Here is a 22,033-nt window from a genome sequence, read left to right as displayed (position 1 = left end):
TCTGCCATCTCATGCTTTTCTTTACAAGTTCCACAGCATTTTAATTTCCTCTTTCCTTTAGCCTTTTCCTATAGGTCAGTGTCTGGCAGGGATGGATTCAGCTATGTAATGGCTGTGCCGGTGCTCCCTTAGTCAGGTCATCAAAGCCCTACAGACACTGCTGCCTGAAGTGGGGAGCCATTCAATGCTCCACTCAGATGTTTTTCTCTTGGAATCTGCAGCCCAGAATGTGCTGGAAAATGTGATTGGTATGAACAGGGCTGTGCTAAGTGCATGTTTGTGTACAGAAACCATTATCCCGGTGCAGTGCTCAGCACTTGCACAGTCAGACTGGTGCTCCTGTGCCTTTTCCAACATGGATTGATCCTTCACCCAACCTGCGTGCCTCTTTGTATCAATAAACCCACATACCAGCCCAGAGCTGTTCATGGTGCGAGTTTTCCACATAGATTACAAAAATTTCAAACACAAACCAGACTGCAGATCCTCAGAGAGAACACGTGCTTCAGGCTGCCTCCCTCGCAGGTTATCCTGTGCTATTTCTGTTGATGCTCACTTACAGGAAAAAGGGTTTGAACATGAAGGACCTGTTTGCTTTTTGTATCGAGGATAAGAAACCTAAAGCATATAGAGGGTGAGAAGTCCTAAAGCATTAGCAGTTGCATTCCCACCACAATGGGCTGAGGGAAAAAACCCTGAAACTTTTCAGACAGAAGTAATATCTTAACATATCTGTCTTGTAGGCCTTAAGGCTTGGCAGGTTGTTTTCATCTACATCAATTTGTCTGATAAAATAGACTACCTTTATCTCTGCAAAACTTTCTTTCCAGAAAGGTACACTGCATGATTGCCATAGTACTTATGGATGAGATTAATGGAGCAATCCCTGACCTTTGCCAGCAAGGTATTGCGATGTCCTTTGTTATGTTTCTGAAGTTCCAGGGATGAGCGCTGCTATATAACCTATACATCGTCCTCCTTGTGTGTATTCCTTCTTTGCAAGTCCTGAAGCCACAGAGCTGCATGTCTTGGATTTCTTTGCATTTTGCAGTGTGAAGAAAAACCCCAAAGCCTTCATTCAGTCCCTTCCTTCACCTTCATGTCAGGGGTCTGTTTTCACACACTTCCACGGGAGCTGAGTTGTGTCAGCAGCTGAGGCCGCTTTGTGTGCCAATAGTTAATGATCGCTATTTACAGTGCACTTCACAGTGGAATGCCAAAAGCAAGGAATTAGAGAAAGACAGAGGAACAATGAGAAGCCAGGTCAGGATTTTTTGTTCATGATACCTGGCACAAGCCTGTGGTTAGCTAGAATTTTATTTTTCTTAAAGAATCACTTTCATTGAGATGGGGAAAATACAAGCCAGGCTTGTCCCTGGGTTAAATTTTGCCCCTTGGAACTTAAGTAGCAGGAATAATTTCAGATGAGTTTGCCAGCCTTCAAAACCTTATCAAGCTCTGAACTATGCTGGCTTTACATCCTACCTGTGAAGATGAAATACACTGAGCTAGAAATCAGTTGATTTTCCACCAAACATGAACATACCTGAGCATCCATGCTATGCTGATAGCCATGTTGTACTGGAACATCCTGAATCCATGCTGATAGCCATGTCATACTGGAATGTCCTGAATATTTTGTAGCTTTGAGGAACTCATTTGCATACAAGGTTAAAGCAAATTAGTTTTATTTTCTGCAAAACATTATTATTGTGTGTTTAGTCATTGGATATGATGCTCTGTTTCAGAGCAGGCAGTGGTGATAGTTGTATGGCTAAGTACAGTACCCGGGGAACATACAAGGAAACTTTTCATGTTTCAGAGAAATGTGAAATGAAACACAAGGCAAACTGGGAAAGAAAAGGGTTAACCATTTAAAGGATTGAGTTAAACAAAATATATCTGTGCGAGAGTCTCCCCAAGGAAGTGGCTGAGACCACATCGCTTGGATCATTTAAAATTGGACTATACAAAGAAATAGAGAAAATTCTGCAGGGAACAATCCTTCACTGGCAGGTGGGATGGACTCAATGACCTAATAAGTCTTTTCCATCTCTGAGTCTATGAGATGAGCCTATAACTAGTGCAATATGGTTTTGCCCAGAGTTCCCATGTGTTGGTTATGAACAGAGCCTAGCTGCACCAAACTGTGTCTTGTTTAAGTTAACTATTTACGTGGTTCTTTTGCCCCACACTGGTTCCTTTTTTAACAGACTCCCTACCCAAACAGATGATTCCTTTATACTCACTTCATTTTTGGTATGTAAGCATGTTAGATCACATACTGTGTCATATATTTTCCTTAAAATAGAACAAGAGGGCAGGAAAAAAGCCCCTTTCTCTTCCATTTCTGCAAGTGACCCCCTGACTCCCATCTTGGGAAGGATTTGGACCACCCAGTTCCTTTACCCAGTTTTCCATCAGGCAGTTCTCAGCATCTCATCAAGCACATGGTAGAGAAATTCCCCTTTTTCTGCATGGCAATGTGGCACCACCTGGAGCCCTGCATGTCCCACACGTCATGCACATGGTCATCCTGCCCAGGTGGTGACACTTTGGGGTCTCAAAGCTCAAAGTGCATTTGGTTTTACTTTCAAGTGATTTAGTCGAGCTGGATGAACCCGAAGTCTGTGTTGTCTGTTCTCTGCGCCCAAAAAGCTGAAATTCATGAAGAGAAAGGCACCAGGGGTGTGCAAATGGCAAATTTTGGGCTTGCCAACATGCCTGCAGGCAGGGGATTCAGTCCTGCTTGGAGTCAGGGGGAGCTTTAGGGGGTCTCTGCCTCTCCAAGATCTTCTGAAGCCTATGGCCCTGGCCAGCCCTGCCTGGCAGGGAGCCTGCTCCTAACCCCACAGGAGAGCAAGTGCTCCAGACATTGTATTTGGCTCCAGGCTTTTTTCCCCCTCCACCTCAGAAGCGTATTGGCAAGACGCAGGCAATGAGTCTGGATGGGCTGCCAGATGATGGGACTGACAGACGGGATCAAAGGGTTGTTGCTGCAGAACGTGCGACTGTGTTCCACTTTCTGCTTCTCTGCGTGCCAGCTGCAGCTGGGGCAGGTTTGGGCAGAGGTGGCCAAACTTGCGACCCTCATGTCCTTCCCTGGCATAGAGATGTTCTACAAGAGCCACTGAAAAATTGGTGTTCGTCAGAGAAATTGTGTTAAGCAACGGCAGAACTGGGTGACTTCCCAGGCACTCACTGGAAGGGAAGGTGAACACGGAGATTACCAGGCTGCAGTCACTCCTTTCTCCTGGGGATCTCAGGTGCTTGAAGCCCCATCCCATCTCAAGGAGATAAAGCAAACTTCTCCTGCTGGGCTACGTGGCAGGCCTTTGGGAAGAGGGAAGAAGATGGGACCTTCAGAAGGTGTGACATGCCCCTGATATCTGAGCACCTCACGATCTGTAACGCCATGTGTCTGCCGTTCCTGTCGCAGCAAAGGACTGTACATTCACCTCACAGACCTGAGGCCTGAAGAAGCTAAGGGCTGGTTTGCTGGTTTTGAAAGGTAGCCAGGAATCAAGGTCCTTCTCGTTTCAGTGAGTAAGAGCCCAGAGCTGCATGGCAAAGGCCCATTGAAGCCCCTGTGCATATTGCTGGCTAAATAATAAATAAATAAACTCTGAAAGTTTACAGCCAGCCAAAAGGAACTAATATAATTATAAATTAATAATATTAATTATATAAATAATAATAATAAATAAATAAATAAACTCTGAAAGTTTAGAGCCAGCCAAAAGGAAATAAAGTGAAATGTAAGTCGTGGCATAGGTGCCTAAACACATTTTCAAAGTTAGCTTTAACTACCGGGTGAGAAGATACCCAGGGACTCTCTGGTCAAGCAGAGAAGGATATCCCGGCTAGGGTTAGGACCAGCCAAGCTGCCTGGGCAGGCTGTGGCACAGAGCCCCGAGGAAGGAGGACCAAAATGCAGAGCCTCAGAACACCTCCTGGAGATGCTGCTCCAGCACTGGCCTGGAGTCTTCCTTCTTCCTCTTGCCTAGAGAGAGTAGCTGGGTTAGATCAATAGCAAAGTGTGATGTGCTTAGATGCAGTAGGAAATGGGAGCAGGAGATAAACCAAAACCTCCTCAAATTCCCCACTCCTAGTCACCCATCTGACTTAAGAAGTAAATCAGGACATAACATGCAGTCGCTTCTTGCCTATACCTAGGGTATATAAGGTATGTAAGAAGCAGCAGAAACAATGTCTGATGGACTGACCATAACCCCCATTTCCCATCCCCCTGCGCTGCTCAGGGGGAGAAGGTACAGAAGTGGGGAATTAAGTTCAGCCTGGGAAGAAGGGAGGGGTGGGGGGAAGGTGTTTTTTTGTTGGAGTTTTTTTTTCTGATTTGAATGGCAATAAATCAAACTGATTTCCCCAAGTGGAGTCTGTTTTGCCTGTGACAGTAACCTCTGAGTGATGTCTCTGTCCTTATCTCCACCCACGAGCCTTTTGTTGTATTTTCTCTCCCCTGCCCGCTTGGGGATGGGGGTGATAGAACAGCTTTGGTGGGCACCAGGCATCTGTCCAGGGTGAGCCCACCACACCCTGCTCCTCGCCAGGGCACCCAGACTTTCTGCTTGGTCTTTCACTCCTTGGCTGTGTCCTTCCCAATCTGCTCTGGTAGGGTACTGAGAGCTCACCTTTCACTGCTGAGAGACGAGCCCAGTGAGGAGCTGTTGCTAGAACTGTGTCCTTGCTGCCTGCACCAACATCTCATCCTGCCATAGCCTCTCTGCTATGATGGGTGCTCCTAGAAGGACTTCCACAGAGGTGGGATGGGTGGGAGGATGCAGGAAGCAAGTGATGAACCAGGCTTGTGGTCTGATGCCTCCCACACAGGAACCCCTCTCCCCAGTCCCCTTAATTTGTGATCCTGGGTATGATTTAGCAGAAGGTGCTCTGTGGCTCTTTCTCCTTCCCTGGACGCAGTAACTGTGCCAGGCCTGGGCTTGGCACCCAGCACAGCACAGTAACGACACTGATCGTTGGAAATGCAACGGCTGTGAATATTAGAGAGCCTGCTCACACGAGGAGGTGCAGCCCAGTGGGACCAGTGACAAAGAAGGGTCTGGGCTGTGTGGACGCAGGGCTACAAAACTGCTGTGGCATCATTAATGTAACTCTTTGGATGCTCCGAGTTCACATTCTGGGACAGTGCCACAACCCACATCACCTGAGTCCCCAAGGCTATGAGGACCCTTTCCCCACCAGGGACACTTTTCCTACTTTGAATTTTTTAAGGGACGCTGAGGCTGTTGTCTGCTGTGCCCATCCCTAGGAGTAATCTATTATTCTTATTCTTTTAGGGTCTAGTAAATACACATAGGTGCATGCACAGCAAAAACCTGGTAATAATAAAGGTGTTGGTGTTACCCAAATGGCCAAACATCTTTGTTTTCTACCTGATCTTATGTGAGTGCTGTGTCTCCTCATCCCACCTTGTCTGAAGCCCAGTGCTGGTATTTGCTGGTGTCTCCTTGGGGCTGCTGCGCTGCTCTCGGGTCTTCAGCAGGAAACCTTCTACCCTCTGCTTGTTGTTGCTGGTTTTTCAGGTTTTATCTTATTGGAGAAAAAACTTTCCTCCCATCTGGAGACAGAGCTAAGAAGAGAGAGATTGCAGTGACCGAAGTACACAGAGCACCAAGAGTTTGCATGTATAGAATTGGGCCAGTGGTTGGAAAGGGCATGGCAACAGGACAAGGAAATTCTGATTTGTACCAAAATCTCCACCTCCTGCCTCCATACTCCAGCTCACGCCACGATTACAAAAGTCTGCAGTTGTGTGAAGTGTTTCCAACGTGAGTCATTCATGGCAGCACTCTGTTGTACACAGAGCGCACGAGGCACGGGTCTCTCTCCTAGGAGAGCAAATTTCCCTTCACAGCTTTTTAGACCTTTTAAATATTTGTTGTGATTGGGGTACTAATTAAATTCAGCTGTTGCAGGTAATATAACTCCTAACAGCTTTTTTTTTTCTTTTTTTTTTTAAGTTATTTTCTCCCTTTTAGAGGGCAAGTGAGCAGCACTTAAAGGTATACGGTCCGTCCACTGGGATGGCTGCTGGCAGAAATGCAGAGCTTTGATTGAACTCTGAAATCATTGCTTTATCCATGCCAGTTTGCCTTAGTCCTGCACGGAGAAGGATGGAGGCGCAGTGCTCTGCTGGGAAGATGCAGACCACCACCTGCCTGTGTCCTCCCTGCCCATGCTTGGCATCCCGATAGGCTGAGCGGCCAGTGCAAAACATGGGAAAGTGTCCATCGTCCGAGCTCTTCCCTAGGTGGCTTTGGGTCTTTCTGGACCTCAGCACCATCACTTCTTCAGCTTGCTGAAACAAAACAGAGGCTCCCCTGACATCTCCGCTCCTTTGTAAGGGTTATCCAGCAGCTAAACCTTCAGCAACGTGGTTCAGATTTGTGGGCAAATTACACAGATGAAAAGTCGGTGTCTTACGAGAAAACTGCATTTTTGTGGTCTTGTTCTGATGCTGTGCTGCGCTGTGTGTGGGGTTCAGGGCTTCCCGGTGCTCACCTTTCAGGTTGTCAAGGAGAATTTCTGCTTGTCAAAAATGATTCAAAGCACCCTCTCTGTGTGTCCTCCAATGTTTTGAATTTTAAAGAGTAGCCCCGGGGCAGTATATTTAAAACATGATCTCAGGGAAACTGGTTCATTGCATTTGTAAGCCTAAAGAACGAGCTCAGAATGACAACGATAAATAGACATTAGGATCTGTGGAGTCACACCGAGGTCAGGCACCCCGTCCCCCCACCCTGTCCCCCCTGCCCCATCCCCCATGTTTTGGGCCAGTATTGCATTTCCTAATTCAAACCCCAGCCTGTTTCTTTGTGCTTTATATGTGCTTATCTCATCAGCTCTTCTAACTTGGGCACCGTGGCTGCTCGTGATGCGGGAGGTTAGTGCCAGGGCGTTGAAACCCAGGTACCCCAAACCAGGCACAGGGCTATATTTTGCCATTTGTACAAAGCTCCTTGATCTTCAGAAAGCTGGAGCACCTGCAAGCCCCATCGCTGCCCGTGGGACCTGCAACACTCCCTTTGAAAAAAAATCAAACCACTGCATTAGAGAATAGAGATTGGGATGATAGTGGGTGATTGAGTTATTGCAACTTAATGAGTTGCCGCTCATCTGCCAAGCCACAGCAACTCTGTGTGTGTGTGTGCATGCATGCTCCTATTCATCTCGGCTGTAGGATTTGAACTAAAATAGTTCCTGCAGATTTGCACTGGTTTGGCAGCAAGCCTGAGGCTAGTTACCAGGCACTGCTGGTAAGTCTTAACCAGTGGAGTTTAGAGCACTTGAGTTTGAATGTCCCCGCTCCAAGCACAGCAGGACATTTTGTGCTCCCAAAAGCAGAACTGGGTCAGGGGGCAGGGAGTAGGTGCAGCTTGCATATGTATTAGGTGACCGGGCTCCTGGCTTATTCTGAGTTTTGGAATAAAACAGTGAGTTCAGAGAGAGTTAGAGTTCTTCTGGTAATGTGGGTGGAGCTACATCTGCATCTAGCAAAAAGCCAAACTGCCCTAGTGAATGCCACCGGGTAGCTAAGGCTACGAACTGAGACCCTGGGGCTTCCTTCAGGTGCCCCCAGCACCTAGGTTTGCCCTCAGGGTTTTAATGACATTGATGGAGAGTGAAAGGTGTTTTGTGAGAGTTGGTCCCGGTTCCTTTTTCCAATTTTCCTTCAATATGACTCTTAGCTTTTGGTTAAAGCCCATCCACTAGTGAAATGGGAAGAAAAAAAAGCCTCTGGTCTTGCTTGTAGGTCCCTGCAGTGCTTGGCTTTCCAGCACCAGTCTCCTTATTTAACCATCACATGAAGAGTATGGGGAAGGAGGACCTATCTGGATAATAAGCCATCATTTTGTCCCATGCTGAAAAGAAGCTTTCTGTGCTCTGAAAAGCCCAAAGAACATTTCTCCCCCATAATTTTTTAACTTTGGGCACCTTTGCAAATGACTCCGCTGGCTGGGATGGAGCCCTGGAGTGCCAGAACACCATGGGAAGAGGCTGCTCTGTGATACTGCCAACCTGAGGAGGAGGAGGAGGAAATGCTGGAAATCCCCTAAGCACGCCTGTTTTCTTGAGATTCCCAACTCAATTTTGCAAACTCAGAAGATTTTATATAATTTGGTTTAGTCGGTTCAGAGATTTAAGGCACTTGGCTACGCATCTGGATTGCATCTTGGGGGTGGGTTATCCAAAAAAGAACTCATAACAGTTGGAAATTCAGCCATTGCTAGCAAAACTGAAGGAAAACAAGACCACGGGAAGGGGGTTTCTACTTTTGAATTTGGTGTGCTGGACTCTGGATTTAAACCCGTGACCTGTCCCTGTACTTGTTTGGGCCATCAGGTAGGGGAGGAAAGGCAGGGAGTGCTTCATCCAGCTTGATGTGCCATAAGCCACCATCATCCAATCTGATACCCTGTTCAGTGCCAGCGAAGGGAATTAAAGTTCCCTCTCCAATCACCTGCCTGTGCCATCTGAAGGTCCTTAGAGCAAGAAAAAACCACCACCAACAAATCAATACTTAATTTCTAAATGTGCAATAAACCTCCCATCAGATGTCCAAGTGGAATAAGCACAGCTCTCTGACATGCAGGTTTCTGCACAAATGCCAAAGGGCTTTTTTCAGGTTTCCCAGTCTGCAAATGTTGGCCTTAAAAAGCCCCTAAATGAAATGTTTCAAGTTGAAAAGTCCAAGTCGTTTCAAAATAGAAACAAAGAAAGTTAAAGAGCCCTTTAATTTTTAGCCCGTAAAAGCCAAGAAAGCTGTGTATTGATGAGACAGTGCCTGGAGACAAATGAAACACAGCTCAGCACCCCAGTGCTGGTGTTGACTATCCTTAGGTCTCCTTGTCTTCAAGAGCTGATAGAGATCAGCACCTCCTAGGTCTGAACGTTTAACCATTTGCCATGTTTTGCCTCACAGGCAGCTGCACTTCAGCGGTGGGTGAAACGATTCCTTTTTGTCTGAAAGGGCAAATTCTTCCCTTCAGATGTTTGTGCTCACCTCCCATTAACTTTGGTATGAGCTGAGCTCATGCTTCCAAGAGCAAAATTTGGCTTATAATTTCTGCATGCTTCAGGATCCTTTGGGTACCATATAAATGTAAGATACTGTGATTCAGTGCTAAAGGGCAGAGAAAATGCAAACGCCCAGGAGACATTGCAAGAGAAAATCATATAGAGCTTTTGTTTAAAACAAAAAAAAAAAAAAAAAAAAAAAAAAGGAGAAAGATTAAGAAAAACAATTGAAATTCATTCCAAAGCTGATTTCATTGCAAACCAAGGACAAGAGCGCACATCTCTTACTTACATGATTGCTTCTTTGAATTTGGCCATCGGATCAGGCCACAGTTTTGAAGGCATGATTGAAAATGACTTACCTCCTATATTTCCTGATTTTTAATCAAACTCACTGCGCTGCCAGAGGTGTTTCATTTACCAGGAGAGGGGTCAGCAAGGCAACCCTGAGCAGCAGGAAATAGCAAATGCAGAACAGTTCCTCCATGCTTGGAAGCTCTCTGAGGGCAAACAGCGCTTGGATGCTCATTATTATCTACTTCACTGCACCCCTCGCAAACCTGGGGCATCCTGCTGTCTCTCCTGGAGTGCAGACGGTGTGCCGCGAGGGAATCGGAGGCTGCTGGGTTTGAGACTTTGGTTATTGTCTTCTGATTTCACCGACCAGCTCTGTGCCAGTGAAAAGAGCTAACAATGCATACATTTTATAATTTTATTTTCTATCTGCTGCCATTTTATAGTTTCTTGGCTTGTTACAACTGTCATAAAATTACTTTATTATATTTTCCCATCTGTTACATTTTTGCCTCTTTACAGGGGGACATTGCATGATGCACATAGGCTAATTTAGCTTTAAAATTATTGTATGACTGTTGTTTATGGAAAACGAACACTATATTTGTGGAACAACATGTGGCTTCTCTGTAGCACCAAGGAGAATGTATGAAATCAGCAAACACAAATGTCAGCAGATGGACACGGCTGCCTGCTCCCCTCCTACCCCAGCTCCTTTGATTTGCGGTCTCATCTACCTAAGTTAGAGGTGTAATTGCTCATTAATTTAGTCATGCACTGCCCAGGTGAGGGATCTCCACCTCCACTGGAGAGGTGCACCCCCTTTGCAGGTGGTGAGGCCATTCAAGCCCTGTATGCAAACTAAGCCATACAAGAATTGGTTTCACACAAAAAATTGGACAGAGGAATAACCAGGTGGATCTGCTCTCCCTTCCTTGCTTTTCCTCTCCTTTCTTTGCTTCTTTTGTTCAATGCAAAGCCTCTTGGTTTGACTGTTCTTATATCAAGTGTCTACCTAGAAGTATGAGCTGCCCCTGATCTGCTCCCACTATGTAAAACGGGCTGTGACGCCATGGTCTGGCCAGCAGAAGGGCCTGAGGATGCTCGGAGCACACACTGGGGCTTTAACAAGGCTTTCTGAAACTCCTCCTTTAGTTCGTTTTGCTCCCCGCCCCCCTCCAGCTTTTCACTGCAATTTCTACTGCCACTGATGGTACCAGCAGTCCATGGATTTCAATGTATACAAGAAGCATATTAAAGACTTGGTACTGTTAAATTATTTATATTATTAGATAAAAATGACTGTTTAATCTGGGGGTTTGGTGATCCCAAGGGATATCTGAATACACAAAATTTTGTTTTAAGAAAAAAATAAATAGTGAAGAAGTTTCAAAGTCCTATTTATGTAAAATCCCCTGCACTTCACCTCTCCTTCCTGCCCCAGTTGTAAGAAATTGTATTTTTTAAACATAATTTTATCTGCAAGAGAGAAAACAATAATTACCGGTAACAGTGGGCCAGAGGCCGTTCCCACCAGAAAAGCCTGCATAGCACATAGGACACGCGGCGAAGGAATTCCGCACACCTGCAGTTCCCGTGACTCCCATGGAAGCCATGCGAGCATTTATGGAAGGCACCAACCGCACTGACAGACTCCAAGCAACGACACGGCCCTGCTGTCTCTGTTAGGATTTACAAATAACACGGAAAATAGTTTGTATGTGATTTCAGTACATAAAGCCTGGGTGAATTTTCAATCTCTACAGTTGCCCACCTATTTAATGGCAACAGTTCTAGAAAAGGAACTTCAGCTTTTCCATTTATAATTATTTTCATACCTGTTGATTGCAGTAAAAAGGTTAAAAAAACATCAGAGAAGATATGTCAATATTATGTCTGACTACAGCAGTGCAAGATCCCTTCTGTGTCACCTCTCTTGTGGCTTCATTTCTCTAGCAGTCGTCGGTACTTCTCTGGAGGATGCTGTCCTTCAGGCTTAGGAAAGGGAACAGAGTTGCACATAAAACCGAGGCTTGTGCTGGAATTGAGTTTGATGAAGACCTCAGACTGAACTGGCAAGTAGGTTTTGTTTGAACTCTGCAGCCCCTATGCTCAATTCCTTATTAACTTTTTCAATATGTTCTATTACAGTCAGGCAACAATATGAGAGCTATCTTGCAGCTAATTTAACACCTGTAAATTCCCAAGGCTGGTAATGAAATGTTGTATAGGCTAGTGGATGAAGCATTTGCTTCATATATCAAAGGTCATTAGTTCAGTACTTGTTAATGCTGTAGCTTTTATTAAAATTTTTTCAGCTTTTTTTGCATCAGTGTACTTACAGCCTGATTAATTCTTTTGCTTCCCAAAGCTAAATACAAAAAATGGGTATCATCTGACCCAGAACACTGGGGCTAAATTCTTTGTTGAAATACTGAATTAACCTGCTTGAAGTTATACTTCCAAAGCTCCTTTCCCGTTTAGTCATGTGCAGGGTGGGAGGCAGCGTGAGAACAGGGGAAACGGGGAGGTGAGCATCACCCTCACTAGCCTGGCTCCCATGGGAGAAGGACAGATAACCATTGTGCCCAGCTTGGCACTGATATCAACTCCAGACCAGAAAAAATTGTGGTTTTCTGAATTAATAGTCTTCGTTTAGTTGATACAATTCCTGATGTGCTCAAAGCTAAGTGTGTGCTTCGGTGCTCTGCTGGCTGAGGTCACAACAGGTACAATCCCAGCAGTAAGGAGCAATGGCTTTAGGTAACTTGTGTGTCTCTCAACATTGAAATTAATTCCCTTTTTAGCACATTCAACAACTAGACATGACTCTAGTACCATGTATATATATTTTTATTTCTTGGCTTTCCTATTTTTGCTTGTTTTTTGTTACGGTAGTTTACAATTTTTTTTACTATCTGGAGGCAATCATCAGAAGACAGGAGATGGTGAAGAGGAGCCACAACTCACCACAACCAAACCACATCATCTGCCACCTAAGCAATGTCCTCCCTCAACGTCCTTGGTTGTACTGCCTGGCCACCTCTTGGTGGTGCTGGATGGAGGCATGAATGCCCCTGATTTAGGCATGGTCTTCACCAGCGACTTCCTTCAGTCAGGCTGGTTGGTCACAGTTGCACAAGTAACACCACCACCACCACCCCCGGGTACTGATGGTGAAAGTACCGTTTCCCGCTAAGAGCGTGCTGTGTCATTGCTGATGCACTGCCTGTGCTAAAAAGAGCTGACACAGTGAGCACCAAGCCCTGCAGCTGGTTTTTCTGGATGTTTTGTATCTAAACTGACCCTTTCTCAACCCTGTCAGGGGCTGGGTCCACCACAGTAGCCAACTTTGCAAAACACAACCAGCACAAAGCAATGTCATAATGAAACCAAGCAGCTTCTGAAGATGAAATCACATGAACTCTGCCTCCAAATATGATGCTGCAGCTTCTGGGAAATGCTGAGCATGCGCTTCTTCACCTGGAAAGGTCTTGGCATGTATGCTGTTTATCAAAATAACAAGTCATTGAAATACAGCTGAAAGTATTGCCAGAAACGTTGAATGAACCACTGTTGTTTCCAGTCTACCATGGTCTCTACTGGCTTTTCCAGAGAAGGGAAGTCAGAGGGCTCAAAGAATGAGCCCTGTATACAGATCTCCCCCAATTGTAACTGTGTCTCTCGTTAACCTGCCGGGAGCGCTGCCCCACCATCAGCAGATCTTCCGCACAGCTCGGATGCATGCAAGACTGCCACCTTCTCCTTCGTTGATCTTGACAAGGATTCTGGATGTTATTTTTAATAGTAGGTGCCACTCGTCAAGGCTCCCCTCCCAGAACATGCTGTTTAATGATTTTGGTTATCAACAGAGAGAAGAAATTCTGGATGCATTCCTGAAACTCACTATTAATTTAATATGAAATAAGATGTGCTTTTTATTAACATCTTTATGCTGTAGCATTTTATAGGATATTGGGTTCTTTGTAAGACACACATGCTGTTTTATATTCATATCTGCGCCTGCCTCAGAGCTGGCTTTGTGATGCAATTCATTAATTCAAGATTTAAATGTCTTTCTCATTCTACGACATTTAGATGCCAGATATTTTCTACAAAGCTTATTAAAACGCAGTTTTGTACTTCATCATTCACTGTACTACCAAGCAGTCACATAAATGCATTCCTGTTGCTTGTATATTCCACAGGAGAAGGTCTTAGCTTGCAGAGTAAGAAAAACACACCCTGAGGCACACAAGCTTTTTTAGACAAAGGAAAAAAAAATGTTAACATGTCAGGAGTGCTCCAAAATTAACAGCAGCTTCTGTCTATATTCTGAATAATATAAATACGATTTGCAATAGCATATATGCACAGGTAATGCCAAACAATTAATCTAGTCTCTGATAATAAGCAACATTCTAGAAACATGACTGCTAAAAGCACTCTCATGCTAAATAGTGATAAAGCCAGTTTGTGTGATGGGCTCAGCTTTCCACTGAAGTGGGCTACTGCACCCATCCCCTTCAGAACTGTCCTGGGTTCCTCTGTGCTAATGCTACCGCTCGCCAGGGTCAGGCGCGCTAGTGGTTGCACTGGTGGCTTTAGCAATCTCAATTGCTGCAGCAGCAAAAGCCATGCAGGGACTCACCTCCTGAGCACCCTCTTGGTGCGTGCTTGCTTCAGAAACATGGCCATCTCCTCCTCCTCCTCCTCCCTTCCTTTGGCGTGAGTCACAGAAGTCTGAGTGCCCGGGCACCTCCTGCCCTGCCAGCCGGGCTCCGTGCGGCAGGGTGCCAGGGGTGAGAGAGTGAGACGTGTGTGTGCGTGTGTACGTGCGTGTGTGCGCACATGCCTGGCCCAGGGGGAGCACAGCCCCCCAGCACCAGCTAACACTGGCAGAGAGCAGGCAGCTGGAGGACAGCCAGCCATCTTCCTTCTGAGCGGTGGACGGAGCAGCCCCAAGGCTGCAGGATGCCCCCCACGCCCTGGGTACCCGGCAAGGCACCCCACCGCTTGCTTGGGAAGAGAAGGATGAACTCAAACACTGACCAGCAGGAGCACGTTTCACTTTAGTAGCATCACCTCCATTTCCCAGCCCTTCCCAGTGCTGCCAGGAATGATGCTGGGGCCAGTGCTGGTTAGTACAAAGTTGTTAGCTAGTAGATATAAATTACCTTTACATAAAAAAAAAGAAATTTATTGAAATAATGAGCCGTCAGTGCAGAGAGGCAGCCCAGCTCTCAGGTGTGGTTCCTGTGGCTCTGTGGCAGTGTCGTGCCAGCCTTCACCCGGCTCGCACCCGCACCCAGCCACCCAGCACCAGGGCCGCAGGATCGGGCTTTTACAACCGCAGCTACATTGAATGGTGGTTTGAGGTTCTCTTTTATTAAGTTAATCTTGTTTTTGTTGCAATTTCCCAACATGTGTTATAAAAAGGCCTGAAACAATATAGGCCAGCGCTGCCACCGCTCCATTGGCAGAACCAGGGCTGCGCCAGGGCTGGCCTGAGCATCCTGCATGAATTCAGACGGTGCCTTCCCCTGCAAAGCTTTGATGTGCGGCTTTCAAAGCATTTAAACTGAGATAGAAAACTCATATTTGACAATGTTTCTGTATGTTTGATTGAACTTCTCAAATCTCTTCATTTCTCTTCAGACATACAGAGCCCGTGAGCTAAAAGCCAAGCTTTTTCCACAGCTTATGTTCTTGTAAAAACAGCTCCAAGTACACACATTCTGCTCCTCGCTCCAGTCGGGGCTCCGCATGCCAAGTCAAGTATTTATTTTCATTACTTTTGAGACCACCAAAATTAATGTATCTTTCAGACAGGAAGAATTTTATTTATTATAGTGGATTTGAATCCAAGAGATGAAAGAAGAGCAGCGTGCATCTCGAAAGCGACCAAGGCTGGCAGCAGGAGGAGATGGCCTGACCTGAGCTCCCCTCCCTCCCCAGCACCAGCCCCCACCTGCCCCAATGCATTTCCATACAGATGGACCACAGCAGCGCAAATCCCCCCAAAACACTGCTGCAAATCCAGCCACAGTAAGAGTAGTGAGAGCAAGCTTCAGTGTTCTAATAATAAATACCTAATTTTCCTAAGCCACTGGTGTAGTTGCTGGTGGCTGGTGGGTTGGTCGTTGCTGGGTTGGGTGGGAGGCTGCTGGAGGGAACCTGCTCATCCCCAGGGAGTGGCACAGAAAACAGATTATTTCCCCCTTTTTTCACTTGCTGATCCCTGAACTCTACACCATAAGCATTTCCCTCAAGGTGGCAGCTGAAATGGCCAAGCCAAGCCATGTCTCTTCGGTGCCAACCGCAGCCCCAACAGCTATTTCCTTTGATAAGCTTCACTCAAACAGCTTAAACTGGGATTTCAGCACCAGCCTGTGGTGCTGAAGGACAATGATGAAGCATGGTGGCTCAGCTATCCGCATGAATTCAGATCCCATTCACATGATGGACCCTAGCACGTGTTTTAAGTTATCTCCAACCCAATGGGCTCCACATGCCCTAGGCTGTCCTGCAGCACGCGTGTTCCCCCCAGGGCCGGCTGCGGCTGGGAGGACACACACGCTGTTTCATTTGTGTTATGCTTTGCTTACAAGAGGTATATATCACTGTTTACTTGCATCGGATTGCCATGTTTTAGAAAGATAAAAATAAATTATAAAAAACCACAGACAAAATCTGGGCTTGCTCAAACATTTCAGCCAAGAGCTTGGAGGGAAATCGAGCCTTAGTTATTCAGAGAGAATTCCCCACTGAAATCCAGCTCACATGAACAAGCCAGGTACACTGAGGATGCTGGTCCCAGCAGTTGGCTTTTCGTTCACACTCTCTGTTTATTTCAGCCCTTTGGTGTGCTCCAACTGGATTGCAGGGCCAGAGGACATTATCGAGAGCTCTTACCGAATGTTGTGTTGATATCAAATAGATGTAGAATTGTGTTGGTTTATTTTTCTAACCGGTAAATAAAATGCAGTTCAAAGTAATTGAACAGTCAAGCTGTTTGTATAATGGACATTCTGGTTAGCTTTCATTTCTCCTGATCACTGCTGCCTGTGCTTTGCCCTTCATGGAAGGAAATGAAATGATGCACCTGCCCTTCATCCAGGTTCACAGTCAGTCATTAAAGGTCTCCTAATGAAGCAACACAGGAAGAGCTGCACAGCTGATGTATCCACTGCATTTGCTTTTCAGTGCACTTACACCACAGGATCCAGGGTTTCCCATGCATCATCATCTACAGGAGCTTCTGGAACTTCACTTGATGAGACCGCTTTCCAGTTCCCAGGGTCTGAGACATGTTATGAGTTCATATGGAAGGACACAAGAGTTTTGAAAAGCCCTATTTGCTGCCACAGAAACTGTTCATGTCCCTGCGATCAGTGGATGCTCGCTGGCAATCAACGCCTCATGGTTTGCACAGCAGTCAACAAATGCATCAAAACGTAGTGCCCCAGTGTTCTCTTGGGAAGCTTCCCCTCATACTGCTGCTCACTGTTACCTGTATTATATAGGTGTTGTCTGACATTTTTTGCTGTTTGTGGCAGTACTGTCCTTTGTACTGTCCTCATCAAGCCCACCCAGGTATTACTGTGGTGGGACCTGCTCAGTGCAAAAAAAGCAAGAAGCCGTGTCCTTGGACCAAACACACTGTGCTCTCCAGTGCATTTTCCTCTGGGGAAATCCAGATCCAGGACCTTCTTTGAAAGAGTACAGCTGAAATTCTAATTTGTTAAAGGAAAAAAAATGTTGCTGTTGCTTTCCAATGTGTCTGGAATTCCACCAAACCATTGCCAAAGTCATCCTGCCCATTAGGAAGAAAAGGGATTACATCTCTATAACCGCTTCTTAGAAAACATAATTTCACTTCTAGACCAGCACCAGTCCAAAGATGGATCGGGTTGGTCATTAGTATTGGTCATTTTTTGGTAAAAATATCTTATTGAGAAACCTCATTGATGCAACTACACTTGAGGCTCTCCTACAGAGGGAGGCAGGTGGGTTGTGTCATGGAGACGAGAGGAAATTGTGGTGTGACCAAACGGAAGACAAAACCCATAAGAAACTAGGCTTGGAAGTTAAACACCTCATACAACAATTTGTTGCTTCTTCCACGAAGCTCACTGAAGCTTCAGAGAAGTCCTAAATGCATTAACAAGGCCCCTGGCCCCCAATGTACTTGCCTGAAATAATGCCAGTTTGGAAGTCCTTGAGATACTGGACCATTAGACAGCATTAGATCCTTTCCAGGCTGTATTTCAGATCATTTCTTATTGCAAAACCTTAAATGGAACTGTAATTTTTGTTACTTTCATCATCTCTGATAACACCTCAAGCCTGTGTCCCAGTTCTTTAAGAGCGCAAAGAAAAACGTGATGTATTGGACACCAAATGAAAGAGAATTTGTGCTATCCACAGTTAGTTTGAATTCAACTTAATTGTTTATTACTCTGAGGTCTCTGAAGGATAAAGAATATGGAATAAAATATTTCTACCACCTCAGCCTTTGTGAAAACATTCAGAACCCGTTAAACAGCAGGGTCAGTAACTTTGAAATGATCTCACAATTTGATTTCATTATATTTTAATTGTAAATGATATATTCCAGGGCTCACGGAGGGTGAGAAGCTGAAACTAAGGGAACATTAAACTCCTGCTTTTTTTTTTAATTCTCCAGCCAGATGTACTGCAGGCAGGTGCAACACAAACTCCCCAATACCCTGCTAACATAACGAAAGCCTGACCTAGAGGGACCGATCTGAACGGGCTTTTCAGCCTGCATGCTTATTCAATTCGGTCTGCAGAAAGGCTGCCAGCCAGGGGACATGGTGCCAGAAGCATGGTGGTTTTTTTAATGCAAAGTTGCAAAACCACAAAACTCATTTTTACTAGTGACCTTTTTACCACTAATTGTCGGGGTACTTAAAAAAAAAAAAAAAGTTACTTTGGTCAGGGCTGAAACGACATCTCAGAAACGCTCCTCCAGCAGCTGCTCCCTAACCCCACGCTGTTTTCCCAGTGTTTGCATCCAAACTAGACTGGGTCCTGCTTGGATGAGTCAGACAGATTTTTGGGTTGTTGTTTTATTTTTATTGCAAAGCAGCTTTTGATTGTGAAATAAATCACCCAAAAAAAAGCTGGAGTGTTGGAAAGAGGGAGCAAGGAGCAGGGAGTGAGGGTACAGACAAGGAGAGGCTCCAGGGCCGTGTCTGCACCAAATGCTGCGTGAAGGGGTGTGTTTTTTTCTCCTTGCTTTTGCTGGGTTTCTCCCTCCAAGAACACACAGGTCTATTTTACTTCATTGCTACAGCTTTTTTAGACAGCGACTAGTCAGTAGTTACAGCTGGACTCTCCCTATGAGAGTTCAACCAAGTTTTGATCTCCTTTGCCCAGGTTTTAATACTGATTCATTCCCTAATTTCATTAGAATTGGCGACATGTAAGAGGTGTATTTGTGAGCAGAGCTTGACCTACTTTTTCCACCTTCTCTGCCGAGCGTTTTACGAAGGGATTTAGCCGACACTCGGCTGGGGGCAGCGGGATTCTCAGCTGGGCGACCTTTCAAGCCCGTCCAGTTCTGCGCTCTCCATACACCTCCACAGAGAATCCCAGTTTCAAGCGAAAAAAAGGAGACCAGTCTACTTTAACAAGTCCCAGTAAATGAAACCGGCTCAACGTTCTCAGGCTACTTTAAAATTTTTGCCATGTTGCAGCTAAGATGGTGTAAAAGCTGGTCTTCTTAAATAATTTCTATGCACTGAAATACTTCTAAATGCTGGAAATGCCTTACAAAGGAGACAGTACTTACATAAAAATGCCTAGCAGAAAGCCGAGTGGCAACATCCCATGCTAGCAGGTACCTCACAGGAAGACTGTGCTGCCTCTTCAGCAAAAATTCCCAAATTAAAGAACAAACACCCACAGTGGATCTGGCCTCCTGCCATGCTCAATGGTCCCAAGGTGCTGCTGAAATCATCAAAGCTGCACCACGGGCACAAGCTTGGGTCTGCTGAAATTTATGGTAAATATCCCACCACTGTCAATGGGCCCAGACCGTCATGACGGGTTCCTGTTGTTGCTTTTACAGATAGCAAATTGAGAAATTTCCAGCTTAAATGAGAAAGAACCACAATTTGCAATAAAGCATTCGATGACTAGTGGCTTGGGGATTGTGCTCGGTCACATTCATGTGAATCTATCCTCTGCAATGAAGGAAATATCACTTCTACCAAGGGATTTTGTTATTGCTGGTTTTGCTTATTTTCAGCCTTTGTCTCCAAAAAAATTTCATGTGGTCCAAAAGTCCTAAGGTGATTTCCTCTGCCACTCCAAAGCCATGTCTTCGCTAAGCCCAGCAAACACTGTGGGATGGCTTGTTTGTAAACACGGGGTGAAAGCACTTCACTCTGGTTTTTCTTTCTGTCAGCACATCCCGATTTTTTCTTTTTTCTTTTTTCCTCGCTTCCCAGTATTTATAATTATCTCCGGAAAACATTCTTGGCCTCTAACTTGTCCAGGCTGGTTTATAGCAGGGTTTAACACACAAAACCAGCCCTGTTGATTGGCTGGTGGCTGGGTCATATGGCAGCTCCCTGATTGGCTGAGCTCAACATGTTGGGACATGGTTTAGCAGCGTACAAAACCAGCCACCAAACCGCAACAGAAAGCAGTGGCTGACCCAGAACTGGGCTGAACGGTGGTGCTGGGCAGGCAGGACCAGCCCTATGCGTGCCTGCATCTCGGCTGATTTCACCTCCATCCCCATCGCATCCTGCCGCATCCTCGTACGCTCGGTTCTGAAAGCTCTCTGCTGTTGGGAACATGATTTTAGCAGTAAACAGTTTATGGAGTTATTTACAGCTCAATTTACTGAGCATCCTACCGGAACAATGAAGGAATGCTGCGGCATGTGTTGTCTGTTGAGTGCGGTCAGCAGGAGAGAAGTCTTCTCTGAGTTTTTTCATGCATTTTGAACCCCTCTCCTTCCTCCACTCCACAACCCTCTAACCAGTTACAACGTAAGCCTTGAACACAGGAAAATTGAATGTAGAAAATGACAGGAACCCAGAAATGCAATCAAAGAAAAGCCCAAAATGGGTAACCCATAATTTTCAGGGTTTTTTTTTCTTAATTATCCCAAAGGAGCTACGCTTGAGCTCTGCCAGAAGCCTGGGTAGATGGGCAATTTGTCAGGGAAAAAAAGCACCATGCCACCACTGCTGCGTTCAGAGGGAGATGCTAAACAGGGCAGGCTCCTCATCCCGCACCCGCGTCTGGTTTTGCTTGGACTGGATTTTGAATTTCACTTTTATTACCTTTGAGCCTGAAATTTTTCAAGGAAACCCTCCAAAATCTTTGAAATTTTGCTCTCATTTGAACGCAGGAAAAGTTTTTCCCTCAATTTAAGTGAGTACAGAGACAAGAGAGCCCAAGGCAGTTTGGAAACGTAGCTGAGAAAGTCTCCTATGATCTCTGTCACAGAGCAGGGCTGCTCAGCATTTCCCGGACAAGTCTGTTAATCTGAGGCTTAATTTGTTAACGTTCAGTGTATGGAGCTCCTTAACTGGAAGCATCTAGAAAAGTGAAAATGGCCTCTCCCTTAACAAAACACCAGTTACATTAGAAGTAAAGAAAGGTGGAGATTGCTTTCCAGGGAAGAGCTTTAAAAATGAGGCCTCTAAAGCTGCAGCAGAACCATGGTCTCACCTGTGGTTTGGGGCTCCTCTAGGAGCTGGTTCCTCCAAAGACACAGCAGTGACCCTGTACCCCGGGAAAAGAGACTATTGCCCCCGTCAAGACTAAGGCACAGCGCTGCCTCTCCAAATCACAACCGAGATTTCTCAGACCTCAGACCTAGTGAACAGAGTTCTTTAGATGGTGTGATAGGCACTCCAGATCCCATGCCAGGGAGAGATGACTGAGCAGGGTAAATTTACAAAGAAGGGTCCTTTGGGCAGAAGCAAAGCCCAGTGCTGACTGCAGAGCGGTGGGGCAGCACTGTGTTGGTTTCATGCTCCATACAGCAGGCACAGCTTGAAGCTCAGCAACAGCGGGCACTGGGCGCTGGCACAGCAGCTGAGGAGCAGCAACGGCAGCCAAATGCACGAGGTCTTCAAGCACCCTGCAGCTGCAGCCGCCCGGGCTCTGCTGGCTGTCCTTGTCCTGGGAGGGGATGTGGTGGCATTCACTTCTCCACTTGCTGTGCGTTGCTCAGATCAGAGCGGGCGACTTGTGAACTCTGGTTCTCTCTAAAACCCATCTCACTGCTCAATTCAGCAAGCATATTGCTCTGCCCAGCTCTGCTTGGATTTTAGCACAACATACCAGTGACACCATGAAAGTCTGGCACCCACTATGCATACACAGCCCGCCACAGTCTGTCCAGCTACTCTGCATGTGTCTGGCTCCTGTAGCGCTCTCGGAGACAAGAGCTTGCTAGCACTTTCCTGGGTGAGCCCATCGGCTTTACAGAACCAGGCAGAAACACCAGCCCACCTCCTCGCTGGGCTAGGACCACGTGTCGCTGGCCTTAGCAGTGTTGCATCAGATTTTGCCAGCCGCGGACACCGCCCACAGCTGTTGTATTGGCCTCTCCTCCCTACACCATCTGAATTTTCTGGGCTTTGAAAAGGCATGTACTCATATAAACAAAACCAGATACAGGAGG

The 22,033-nt window shown here is 45.9% G+C and overlaps 1 protein-coding gene across 6 annotated transcripts in view; it reads right to left on the bottom strand.

The window, feature by feature from the left end:
• Positions 1-7,456: 7,456 nt before the first annotated feature.
• The window catches only part of LOC308068795 (uncharacterized protein), a 185,376-nt gene continuing 170,799 nt past the window's right edge, over positions 7,457-22,033 (bottom strand). For all 6 annotated transcript variants that reach the window (XR_013930128.1, XR_013930129.1, XR_013930130.1 and 3 more), the window contains one exon: positions 7,457-22,033. This exon is cut by the window's right edge. The gene's annotated coding sequence lies outside the window, so the exon portion shown is untranslated.

The sequence above is a fragment of the Falco punctatus genome, assembly GCF_963210335.1.
Source record: "Falco punctatus genome assembly, chromosome: 8".
NCBI lineage: Eukaryota > Metazoa > Chordata > Aves > Falconiformes > Falconidae > Falco > Falco punctatus.
Note: the sequence above shows the minus strand (reverse complement) of the source record. Positions and strands in the feature narration are given on the sequence as shown.